General features: G+C 41.3%; 1 non-coding gene across 1 annotated transcript; it reads right to left on the reverse strand.

Annotated features, from left to right (window-relative positions):
• Positions 1 to 12,923: 12,923 nt before the first annotated feature.
• Positions 12,924 to 13,030, reverse strand: LOC133780853 (small nucleolar RNA R71). Its single transcript, XR_009869662.1, has one exon. It is a non-coding gene; the product is annotated as a small nucleolar RNA R71 (small nucleolar RNA).
• Between the last annotated feature and the right edge of the window lie 811 nt (positions 13,031 to 13,841).

The following is a 13,841-nucleotide window of genomic DNA, read 5'->3' on the forward strand; positions in this document are numbered from 1 at the left end:
GAGATGATCCTAGAGAGCGGTATAGCTAGAAAGTCACAACGGGGTCAAATACTTGGCTCGGGAGGAGCCCAGGGGTATTTTGGGAGATGTTTTGTACTAAATCATATTTTGTCGTTTAGTCGACTTTAATCATATTTTTGAGTTGTAAATATTTATAAATTTTATTTTGGGATCCTGAATGTTAAACGCTTTATAATTTTTAATGAATGACTACATTTTCAAATTATGTAATTTTATTACAGTTTAGTTACACTTTTGACCTAAATTCTTGATTAGCAAGTTAAATGCACATTTTAAATTCACTTAATAACAGATCTAAGGAAGTAGGGCATTACAACTTGGTATCAGAGTGAGCAAAGGTTTATGGTTCCTGGAGATTGACCGAACATGTACGCTCGCTGTCAGTGACAAGCTCGACTCAGGGTTGGTTGGTAATGATTGAATTATATGCTTGATTATGTGCTTAAATTCCCTGTTTGCCTGCTTATTTTACATAGATCATGATAAATGAATTAACATATGCATGATCCAGGGCATGGCCCGTTGAGTGTTATATGCTATTTGTATGTTATGTGGATTGTTGTTTTCAGTTGGCTGATGGGATTGGGAGGTGGTTTTGGGATGTTGTTATCATGCCTGATGAGCGTCGTTGTTGATTGCAGGCATATTGTTGTGATGCCTCGACAATCATCGAGACTCCGCGGCAGCAGGGCCGAGGATGACAACCAAGGTCAGGACCCTCCACCTGCCCCATAGAATTGGAAACAGATGTTTGCCGAAATGGAAGCAAGACTACAACGAACTGAGGAAGAACTTTGACAGTTGAGGTAGTAGGCCCCTCCTCAGGTCACTGGGTTGTTAGTTCAGCAGGCTGTGGCGCCAGCGCCGGTTCAGCCTGTTATGGAGAACAGGTGGGAACCTTTGTATGAGAGGTTCAGGAAACAACATCCTCCCACCTTTGAGGGTGGACCAGACCCACTGCGGGCAGAGCAGTGGATGAATATGATTTCCTCCATCCTGGATTTTATGAGGGTGGTAGGGAATGATAGGGTAGCTTGTGCCAGCTACATGTTCAAAGAAGATGCCCGCATCTGGTGGGATGTAGTGACTCAGAGGAGGAATGTGGCAGTTATGACTTGGGAAGAGTTCATAAACATCTTTAATGAGAAATACTACAATGTTGCAGTCCCAGCTGCAAAGGTTGACGAGTTCATCAACCTAACTCAGAACCGATCAACAGTTACTGAGTATGCCTTGAAATTCGACTAGTTAGCGAAGTTCGCACCGGATTTGGTGCCGACTGATGCAACAAGAAGGGATAGATTTGTATGGGGGTTGAGTGTTATGATCGCCCGTGATGTGAAGATTACCTTGGATCCAGAGACTACTACTTATGCACAGGTTGTGGACAAGGCCCTTAAAACTGAAGGGGCCGAGGATCAGATATGGAGAGAGAGTGCTATGAGGCGCGATGCCAAGAGGACAGTGCTTCCTTTTATTGGGTCCAGTCGGGGTAGTGGCCCCAGTGAACAGAAGAGAAAGGCCCCTTATTCTTTTGTTCCTCCTAGCTTGGATAGGAGGGCACGAGGTGCTTTTGGCGGCTGTCAGGGCGGAGGTGACAATTGGAGGAGTTTTCTAGTGTGTCCTCGGTGCAGACAATGACACCAGGGTGAGTGCAGGATCAGGGCTTGCTTTATCTGTGGGAGTGCCAATCATCTGAAGAAGGACTACCCACAAGCCAGGAAAGAGGAGCTGAAGCAGGGTGACAGCCTCGCTCCTACCAGAGTGTTCACCTTGACATAGACTGAGGCTGAGGCTAGCCCCTTGGTTGTGACAGGTTAGATTTCTAGTGCTGGTTCTTCTTACACTGCACTTATTAATTTGGGAGCTACTCATTCATTTGTGTCTGCTAGAGTGATAGATCAGCTCGGTAGACCTAGTGTTTTGTATGCTAAGGGTTTTTAGACTATGTTGCGGATTGGGGAACTGGTAGTCTAGGAGATGGATTAGAGCATTTCTAGTAGAGATAGACAGTATGGAGTTGTCTATTGATCTGATGGAGCTAGTGATGGATGACTACGATATGATCCTAGGGATGGACTGGTTATCGAAGTATGGGGCGACGATTGACTGCAAACACAGAATGGTAACTTTTGAACTAGAAGGGGAGGTACCCTTTGTATTTGTGGGGACAGTCAGTGGACCACAAGTACCTGTGATTTTAGCACTGAAGGATAGAGACCTGATGCAGGAAGTTTGCATAGGATTCCTAGTGAACGTTGTGGATACCTCTAGGTTGGTGTCGGTTGGACCGAGCGAGACCAGATTGGTGAGTTTCCAAATTTATTTCTAGCAGACCTGCCAGGGTTGCCACCACAGCGACAGATTGAGTTTGTTATAGAGTTGGTGCCATGGGCGAAGCTAGTATCTAGGACACCTTACTTAATGGTTCCGGCGGAGTTGAAGATTCAATTGTAGGAGTTACTGGATTTGGGGTTCATCAGACTGAGTTTCTTTCCATGGGGTGCTCCGGTGTTGTTTGTTAAGAAGAAGGATGGATCTCTTAGGATGTGTATTGACTACAGGGAGCTGAACAAGTTGACCATTAAGAATAAGTACCAACTGCCTAGGATTGATGATTTATTTGACCAGCTACAGGGAAAGACAATGTTTTCCAAGATTGATCTCTGGTCAAGTTACCATTAGTTTAGGATCAAAGAAGAGGACATACCAAAGACCGCTTTCCGCACGAGGTATGGACACTATGAATTCTTGGTTATGTTCTTTGGATTAACCAATGCCCCAGCAGCTTTTATGGACATGACGAACATGGTTTTCAAGGACTACTTGGACAAGTTCGTGATTGTGTTTATTGAAGACATTCTGGTGTACTCTCAATCAGAGACAGAGCATGAGCAGCATCCACATTTGGTATTGCAGCGATTGAGAGAGCATAAGCTATATGCTAAGTTCAGCAAGTGAGAGTTTTGGTTACCGCAAGTCACATTTTTGGGCCATATTGTTAGTAAGGAGGGGATTCTGGTTGACCCAAGTAAGATTGAGGCATTGAGGGATTGGCCTAGACCAAGCAGTGTTCCTGAAGTTAAGAGTTTTCTGGGATCGACAGGGTATTATCGGCGGTTTGTTGAGGGGTTCTCCAGGATAGCTACACCGTTAAATGAATTGACAAGGAAGAAGACTAAGTATGTTGGGAAGGACAGGTGTGATAATAGTTTCAAGGAATTGAAGCGGCGACTGATCACCGCACCAGTGTTGAGTCTGCAGACAGACAATGAGAAGTATGTGGTTTACTGTGATGCTTCCAGATAGGGTTTAGGGTGTTTGCTGATGCAAGCCGGAAAGGTGATAGCCTATGCATCAAGAAAGTTAAAGGAGTATGAGCAGAGATATCCCACACATGATCTAGAGCTGGCAGTGGTGGTATTTGCACTTAAGGTTTGGAGACATAATTTGTATGGTGAGAAGTGCGAAATATACACCGACCATAAGAGTTTAAAGTACTTCTTTACTCGAAAGGATATGAATATGCGCCAGAGAAGGTGGCTGGAGTTTGTAAAGGATGCATTGGCTGATGCATTGAGTCGGAAGGGCCCAGGACAATTGTTTAGTTTGAGATAGATTTCTGATAAGCTAGGTGAGGAGATGACTAGAGTGGGTATAGAGTTGGTGGTTGGTCGGTTAGCCAACATCACTCTTCAGTCTACACTCCTTGAGAGGATCAAGGAGGCGCAGGGGAAAGATTCCCAGTTGAGAGGGCATAGAGAAAATTTCTTAGTTGGAGCGGCTAAGGACTTTTCTATCTCGGAGATGGGGTTACTGAAGTACAAGGGTCGGAACTGTGTTCTGATGGATTATGATATCCGACGAGAGATCTTGGATGAATCGCATACCACTCCCTATTCCTTACATCCAGGCAAGACGAAGATGTACCAAGATTTGAGAGCTTTGTATTGGTGGTCGGGCATGAAAAGGGATGTGGTGGATTATGTGGCCAAGTGCTTAACGTGTCAACATGTTAAGGCTGAACATCAGAGGCCAGTAGGGTTATTGCAGCCTCTAGGGATTTTGGAGTGGAAGTGGGAAGATATTACCATGGACTTCGTGGTTGGTTTGTCGAGGACCGTGGGACATCATGACTTGGTGTGGGTGATTGTGGATAGGTATACCAAGTCTGCCCACTTTTTACCTGTCAGGGTGACTTATACTGTCTAGCAGTATGCCGAGTTGTATGTGAAGGAAATTGTCCAACTTCATGGGGCTCCGAGGTCGATAGCATCCAACAGGGACCCTACCTTCACCTCCAAGCGGAGAGTCTGCAGAAGGCTATGGGCACATAGTTGCAGTTTAGTACCGCTTATCATCCTCAGACAGATGGATAGTCTGAGAGGACGATTCAGATACTGGAAGACATGCTACGAGCCTGTGTGTTGGATTTTGGGGGATCTTGGAGTAAGTATCTCCCTTTGATTGAGTTCTCATACAATAAATGTTATCAGGTGACTATTGTAGTGGCTCCATACGAGATGTTATAAGGGAGGAAGTGTAGATTACCTATCCATTGGGATGAGTTGGGTGAGAGAAGGTACTTAGGTCCTGAGATGGTTTAGAGGACCAATGAGGCGATTGAAAAGATTAGAGCTCAAATGCTCGCCTCCCAGAGTCGCCAGAAGAGTTACTCAGACTTGAAACGCAGAAGCGTAGAGTTTCAGGTCAGTGATCATGTGTTTCTTAGGGTTTCACCTTTGAGAGGAGTGAGACGGTTTGGTGTTCGGGGCAAGTTGAGCCCTAGGTTTGTTGGCCCCTTTGAAATTTTGGAACGGGTTGGAGAGGTAGCTTACAGATTAGCAATGCCTTTAGCTCTATCGGGAGTTCATGATGTGTTTCACGTATCCATGCTCCGGAAGTATGTATCAGATTCTACACGTGTTGAGTTATGAAAATTTGGAGCTAGATCAGGATTTGTCATATGAGGAGAAGTCGGTTCAGATTATCAACCGAAAGGACAAAGTCTTGCGGAGCAAGACCATCGCCTTGGTGAAAGTGCTATGGAGGAACATCAAGGTAGAGGCGGCGATGTGGGAACTTGAATCAGAGATGCAGGAGCGGTATCCTGAGTTGTTCGGGTAATTTCGAGGACGAAATTTCTATTAGGAGGGGATAGTTGTAGCGTACCAAATTTGCTAAAAAGGCTTAGGGCCTTGAATATTGTGCATGGAGGGAAATAATTGATATATTGTATTAGTATGTGAATTTGATAAGTATGTGATTAGAAATGCATGTTTAGGTGAATTAAATATGCATGTGGGCCCCATTTGGTTGTTAGGGGCATATTTGTACTTTTAGCCCACTGAGGGCTTAAATGCAATATTTGTATATATTGTGATTGATACCACGTGTGAGTGGTGATATAATTGTGTTGCACGATCCGAGACGGCCCTAGAGAGCGGTATAGCTAGAAAGTCACAACGAGGTCAAATGCCCGGCTTGGGAGGAGCCTAGGGGTATTTTGGGAATATAACTTGTATTCGAGAATTATTGAGTAATGGTTAGTAGCTTATCAATAATTTGGTATGTCGGGATTAACGGGGATTTATAGGAATAATTGAGGACTTAACGGGATATGGAAAATGACTAGATTGCCCTTGGAGGCACTTCAGGATTTAAATAAGCTCAAGGGGTATTTTGGACCTTTTGTATAGGAGGGGATTTTGATCAAATAAGGCAGCTGATTCTAGGGTCATGTAGAAGAAATTAGAAGGAAACTCTCATCTCTCTCTCTCTCTCTCCCATTCAGTTCTCTCTCCCTCCCTAAGGTGTTTGATTTTTGGAGGATCATAAGGCAGAAACTTAGGAGCTCAAGGGCTTAGTTAGGATCAAGGGTAAGTCTTTAACTCAAATCTTTGATGAAGTTAAAATTGTGAGTTGCTTTGTGAATTCTTGGGATGAAGTTTGGCAAGGTTCAGCTCGGGATTAGTGGATTTGAGCTTGGAATTGGATTAGGAAAGAAGCTCAGGGTGAATTTCTACTTGAGGTAAGAGTTCCATGCATCTCTGAAGTTTATTTGCTGGTGTGGTTTAAGTTTTCTGAAGTGTGGTTTAAAATTTGTGAAGTGTGGTTTTAGTTTTTGTGAATTTTGAACCACTAGGTGATTCTTAGGTTTGATTGTGTGTTTGGGTTTGTTGTTGTTGTTTCTGAGTTGGTATATTTTTTATTTGAGGTTTTAGGCCGAATTAGGACTTGGGTATACTTTGGTATTGATTTGGATGAGTTTTGGCTCGGAAAAAATGTTGTGAAAAACCCAATTTTCTGGGTTCGCATATGAGCGTCGTGACCCTGTTCTTCCGTGCCACGGCGCTGGGTTGAATTAGGACAAGGGAGCCATACTGGGCACCGCGGCTCTAGGCCATTTTCAGGATATGGGGATGTTTTGGTTTTAGGGTTTTGGCTCAGGGGGCTCAGGGGACGCTTTCTCTACCTTGTGTGGGGAAACGGGAGGTCCCGAGAGCACGGGATGGGTTCTGGGGGTATGTTTATGAATTGGTTAGTAACGAGAGTGTTATGTATGTGTTGTGACTAGGTTTTCAGAGAGGCTCAGGTTAGAGGACTGTGCTCGAGATTTCGGTGCTCAAGAAGCTTGGGACACAGGTAAGAAAACTATTGTACCTATAGAGCAGGGAGAGGCCCTATAGTTTGTGTTGCAGGGCACGACCCTATATGATTGTGTTGCAAGGTGTAGCCCCATTGAATATGTTTATACATGTTTAAGTATTTGGTTAATTATGTTATGTGTGCATATATGTGAATGAACAGCAAAGAGCCGGGAACAGTGAAGGCCGATCAAAGCAAGGACTAGGAACGGCAAAGGCTGAGAATGGCAAGGGGCCGGGAGAAGCGTTTAGCACGCAGAGTGCGAGTACCCAGGGTGAGACCCTAAAGGATACCTAGGATATCCTCACGGTGTAGACCGTGAACCCAGGGCCTGGTAAAGCGCCTGGGACGGCATGGTCGTATGTGTTTAGTGTGTTGGCAGATTTTTTATATACGGAGTGATTAATATGCATATGTTATTTATTTGTGTGGAGTTTTCTTGCTGGGCTTCGGCTCACAGGTGCTCTGTGGTGCAGGTAAGGGCAAGGGGAAAGCCGACCAACCATGAGTACGGAGAGCGTGAAGCGACACGTACATGTTCGGCCTCCCTGGCTTCCACGGCCAGGGGTATTTTCGGGAGATGTTTTGTAGTAAATCATATTTTGTCGTTTAGTCGACTTTAATCATATTTTTGAGTTGTAAATATTTATAAACAGTATTTTGGGATCCTTAATGTTAAACGCTTTATAATTTTCAATGAATGACTACATTTTCAAATATGTGATTTTATTACAGTTTAGTTACACTTTTGACCTAAATTCTTGATTAGCAAGTTAAATGCACGTTTTAAATTCACTTAGTAACAGATCTAAGGAAGTAGGGCATTACAGCTGTGGCACAAGGTGAGGTGGCCTCGTGGAGGCATGGGCACGATGGCCTCGTGGAGGCGCGAGGTGAAGTGCGACGCAACTGGGTGCATGCGAGACAAAGGGTCTCGCGAGGCTGGGGCCTTGACTCCCTGCAGGCGCAACACAGCTGGGTGCATGCGCGAGACGGAGGGTCTCGCGAGGCTGGTGCCTTGGCTCCACACAGGCGCAATGCAGTTGGGTGCATGTGCGAGACGGAGGGTCTCATGAGGCTGGGGCCTTGACTCCGCGTAGGCGCAACACAGCTGGGTGCATGCACGAGACGGAGGGTAGGCTGTGGCCTTGGCTCCGCACACGCACAACGCAGCTGGGTGCATGCACGAGATGGAGGGTCTCGCGAGGCTGGGGCCTTGAATCCGCATAGGCGCAACATAGCTAGGTGCATGCGCGAGACAGAGGGTCTTGTGAGGTTGTGGTCTTGACCCCGTGCAGGCGCAACGCAGCTGGGTGCATGCGCGAGATGGAGGGTCTCGCGAGGCTGGGGGCCTTGGCTCCGCACAGGCGCAACGCAGTTGGGTGCATGCGTGAGACGAAGGCATCTCGTGAGGGGATGTGGCTTGGAGGCATGTGCGTGAGATGGGGGCATCTCGCATTTGCCTCCCATGGGCATGGAATGACCTCGTGAAGCCTGGGGCCTCGTAAATGTGTGGCCTCTTTTGCCTCTATCACGTACTTGACGCTTTCGGTACCCTTTAGCTGTTTACTTTAATGAGGGACCAAACTTTTTTCCTTTGTGGATTTTTGGCATCCACAGTTACTTATGATTATTAAACAAATTCTTTGATCACCTTTAAAATAAATTTACTTAATTATCTTGTAAAAAAATAAAAAAAAAACTGTATAAATATAAAAGAGGAAAAAAAATACATATTTAAAGTGTGGAAAAATTACATTTATCATATATAAAATTTAAGACTTAAATTATTTGAGCATATGCTTTATATCTCTTATTTAAAAGAAGCTTCCCTTCAAGAAACCAAATATTCCAGCAAGCATTTTATTACATAAATTTTTAATAATCAACATTTGTAAGCATAAAAATTGTATAGTTTTCTTTCACAACTTAAAAAAAACTGCATGCATTTGATTGAAGAAAATACATTATTAACATATGAAAATCCCTCTTTTTGTTGTCTTGGTTTTTAAAATATGCATTTTAAGTCATAGCTTGCTTTCTTACCAATTAATTCACAAATTACCAAATTTAGAGTTAACATAATTCAACAAGCACATAAAATCATAAAATTATTAAACAATAATTATTAATTTTCTAACAACTCATCAATAGTCCTAACATGCTTCCTAATATCTCCAAATTTTATTTACACATTTAAAAACATCATATTGCATAAAATAGCCTAGGCCGAAACTAGCATAATTGGAATAACAAACTGTTGTACCCTGAAATTAGCACGAGTTCAATTACTCAGCTCGAGTACAACTGACAAATGAATATGTGGAAAAATAGCCAAGTAGAATATCTGGCTAACAGTGATGTGAACAACTTGAGTTTGGGGGCTGGACAACACGATACACATGTTATTATCAGACTACCACTCGGGGATAACAATTGAGTTCAAGACTTATAATAACCAAATCCAATTTTGGGCACTCTGAGCTCATTACGAGATAGGGTTCAGATAGTCGTTGAACACGAGCTCGAGTGAGATATTTAGTTCGTGGAAACTTGGACAGAACGCATACTGAAGGATCCCAAGAGATTCAGAGACTCCTTATATGCTCATTAATGCTCATGTTGTATCACATATCTATCATTTATTATCCGAGATAATAAATGTATATTCTATTATGTTATCAAATCATATCCTAATGTAAATAGGAATAATTTGAATTAAATAGATACCTTATTTATTCATGCAGTTTATTCACCCGGTTACCCAAACCTGTCCATGAAATTTCCCTATAAATACTAGGAATAATGGACAGGGAAAGGGACGACCATTTTTGTATTACCAAAACTCTACAGAAATTGAGAGAGAAAAGTAATCATATTGACTTGTGGACTAGGTGGATTTTAACCACTGAACCACATAAAAGTTGTGCGTGTTCAAGGGAGTGTTTATTATTTCATTACGATTTATAATTTGGCACTAATCTACCTGTTTAATTTCTTAATACACTGTTGGCGAAAAACCGAGTCAACACAAACATACCACAAATTTAACATGCTTGTCACTTAATATTTCAAGTTAAAGAAATAATGAAAACAAAACAATCATCAAACCCTTTTTAACAACCCTTGGCTGAAATACACATATCAACCTACCAAAAAAAAATTCCAAAATTTGTCATGCCCTTTTATCAAAATAAGAATAAAATTAAATAATAAAATAAAACAACCTTTAGTACACATTTCTTTTCCCTCTTGTCCGAAATACATAGTGTAACATCACACATCAATTTTCATCAAGAACAAGATTTAAACCTAGCATGTTTCTAACATCAAACTTGCATCTTTATAATCAAAACCTCAAAATCCAAATAACCAACAACAACACAATAATATGATATCAACATAAAACCATGGATAAAATCATAAATTGAATAAAATAATAATTGACATAAACTATTACTTGCTCCTCATCATTCTCCTACCTTTATTGAGATTTCAATAAAACAAATAATGGATTTATTTCATTCAAGGACCAAGAGTTTCACAACAAGACATACCCTTCATGAAAAATAACCATCATCATTTAAACATGCTCTTACATGAAAACACTAATCGAGAAAAGGAACAAAACAACAAGAGCACTAATTGAGAAATTAGATTAGCACTAGAATTTCCATTACCTCTTTGATAGTGTTTAACCACACTAACAATAGGTTAAGCCCATGATACCTAGGTTCAACCAATACCAAACACAAAATCTCTTAGAATTAAGAAGAGAAGAAATAAGCTACAGTATTAAAAAAAAACACAAACACAAGAACACTTACCCTCCTTTCTTCCTAGAAAATTTTCAAACTTTCTCTCCTCTTTTCTTTCTTTTTCTCTTCTCTTCTCACGAGCACCCCCCCTCTCTCTTTTCTTTCCTCTAGGGTTCGTGATAACTCTAGGAATTAGAGTTATTTTCATGCATTTGAACTTATAATTTTATCAAGAAAGAGTGGTTTAGGGTGTTTTGTAGTGTCTTTATTTTCGTTTTGTCAAATATAGAATATAATAAGATAATATTAGATACTAGTATATTGCTGGAAAAATATACCCTAAATTGTGAAATTTTTCCTTGGCAGGTGGTTGATAGAATTTTGGTCATTTGGAAAGAAATTGAAGTTTTAAATGGTTTCAGCAGGAAGAATGTTGCAGCATTACAACAGCATTGCGTTCTGCCAGCCAATCTACTTGATGGCCCACGTGGAAGCTACCACTTAATTTTCCAGCTCACTTTGGGGATTATTTAAATTGGGCTGCTTGGTAAAGAGATAAATGCTTATTGGGCTTCATTTTTCCTTGGACCCATTTATGGTAAAGAGGACAAAAAGACAAAAAAAAAAAAAAGAATTAAAGGAGGAGAAGGAAGGCCCACATGACCATAGGGGAGGAAGTGACCTAGACCAAAGGGTATCTTCTTTTCCAATCAGGGATAAACAGCTGATAGACAGAAAAAGAAGTCCCAGCCTCCTGTGCAAGAATTATCCTCACCTTGGCAGCCATTAAAAGAGGAAAGAAGGAAAGAGAGGGGATTGGAAGGAAGAAGACAAAAAGAGAAGGGTTATTTGGGGGACACTCCTTAATATTCTTGGCTTGTTTTTCTTTCCCTTCTATCTTGGAACTTAATTATTTCTTGCATTTATTTTGATTATGGATGATTACCAGCTGGGTTATTTTGTGTTTAAAGTTATGAACTAATTCTCTTAAAGTTAGGAAAATTAAGGTGCCTTGTTATACAATTGTGGAACTTTGCTATGGATGCTTAATGCTAATTGAGGTTTATTCATTCAAGTAATTTTCATGCTTAACATTACTATTGCTTGATCACCTTTAGTAAATGATTGAAACAATTAAGATTGCTGAAAAAGATTTTAATTATTGGACAAAAGACTTGAATGGTGCCAGATTAATTTTGTTGATTTTAATTTTGTGAGGATATAGACATATATCTTTGCCTTGCATGATCTAATAGAATTGGTGCTTGAAATGAAATTCTTGAAATTAAATTAACTTAGACATAAGTAATTTAATTAGAGAATTAAACCTATTTGATTTCGATAGAAACTTATGGACTTGATTAGAATTCTTGATTAGTAAACTGTCAGTGTGCCACAACATTTTCATAGCATTGCTTCCAGTAATTGCAAAATAGGGGGAATTAATTATCCTAGCTTACCATTTTATTTTCAACTGATTTTCCTATTGCATCCCATTAATTTAGACTTTAAATTCAGCTGTTAGTTATTTTTAATTGCATAAAAAAAAATCAACTTCCACTTCAATTTGAGTTTGGTTCTTTTATTTTTAATCATTTTGCTAAACTTTAATTTCACAATTTTAAGCTTAAAAACAATCCTTGTGGATACAATATTGGGTTCTTATCACCTTATTACTTGTTGACAGTGTACACTTGCACTCACATTAAATTTTGCACAACAAGTTTTTGGCGCCGTTCCCGGGGATTGTTTAAAGTCATTTATTGTGAAATTAAGTATATCGTAATTTGGTTTCAATTGTTTTTGTACTAACTTGGGTGATTCTCGTGCAATTTCAGGTTTATACAGTGTATGAATGAGAATTAAGACACTGAACTACTTCCCATTGATCTAGAAATCGAGCGTACCTTTAGAAGAAGGCGAAGAATACAAAAGTAAAAAAGGGAAGTAGTAGTGATGGATGCTGAGCAGGGGGCTCAACAGGGAGCTGCCCAAAGGGCAGCAAATCTATTAGGAGTCACTCATGATCCACCAGTAAATATGGCAGGAGGTTCTCAAGATTGAGTAGCTCAAGGGGGAGTGGCTGCCAGCAACGAGCAAAATGCAGTTATTGTGGCTGATGACAGAGATCGTGCTATCAGGCAATATGCTCTCCCCCTCTTCAATGAGCTCAATCCAGGCATCGTCAGACCAGAAATTCAGGCAGCTCAGTTTGAATTGAAGCCAGTCATGTTCCAGATGTTTCAAACTGTGGGCAAGTGTAGTGGGATGCCAACAGAGGATCCTCACCTTCACCTTCGCTTGTTCATTGAAGTAAGTGACTCTTTCAAGCTGCCCGGAGTGACAGAGGATGCATTGAGACTAAAGTTGTTCCCATACTCCTTGAGAGACAGAGCTAGAGCTTGGTTGAACTCTTCGCCATCTGATTCTGTGAGTACTTGGCAAGAGTTGGCAAAGAGGTTTTTGATGAAGTATTTTCCTCCCACTAAGAATTCAGAGCTCCGCAACGAGATTACTTCATTTCAGCAACTTGATGAAGAATCTTTATATGAGGCATGGGAGCAGTTTAAGGAGTTGTTGCACAAATGCCCTCATCATGGCATTCCTCATTGCATCTAGATGGAGACATTTTATAATGGTCTAAATGCCCACACTAGAATGGTGGTTGATGCTTCAGCGAACGGGGCTCTTCTTGCCAAGTCCTATAATGAGGCATATGAAATACTTGAGAGGATATCCAACAACAACTATCAGTGGCCTACTTCTAGATTGTCTACAGGCAGAAAGGTGGCTGGTATTCATGATGTAGATGCCATCACTTCTTTGGCAGCCCAAGTATCCTCTATTTCTAATATGCTCAAGACAATGAATATGGGGATGAATCAATCAGTGGGGCAGCCTATGGGGACAAAATTTGGGCAAATGGAGAACATTTCTTGTGTGTATTGTGGTGAGGGTCATACTTTTGACAGCTGTCCTTCCAATCCAGCAGCTGTGTCTTACATGGGGAACCAAAATAGGAATAACCCTTATTATAATTCTTACAACCCATCATGGAGGAAACATCCCAACTTCTCGTGGAGTAATCAAGGGGCTAGCCCTAGCATCTCTTCTATGCCTCCAAGACCAAATTTCCCACCGAGTTATCCCCCACAAGCACCACAACAAAGGCCACAACAACAAGCAATGCAATCTAGCTCTCTTGAGAACATGTTGAAGGAGTATATAGTGAAGACAAAGCCATGATCCAAAGACAAGATGTATCATTGAGAAACTTAGAAAACGAAGTTGGGCAGCTAGCTAATGAGCTTAGAAATAGACCCCATGGTACATTACCAAGTGACACCGAGAATCCAAGAAATGGGAGCAAAGAACATTGTAAAGTCGTCGCTTTGAGAAGGGGGAAGGGGTTGG

This window comes from Humulus lupulus, chromosome 5, assembly GCF_963169125.1.
Source record: "Humulus lupulus chromosome 5, drHumLupu1.1, whole genome shotgun sequence".
In the NCBI taxonomy this organism is placed as follows: Eukaryota; Viridiplantae; Streptophyta; class Magnoliopsida; order Rosales; family Cannabaceae; genus Humulus; species Humulus lupulus.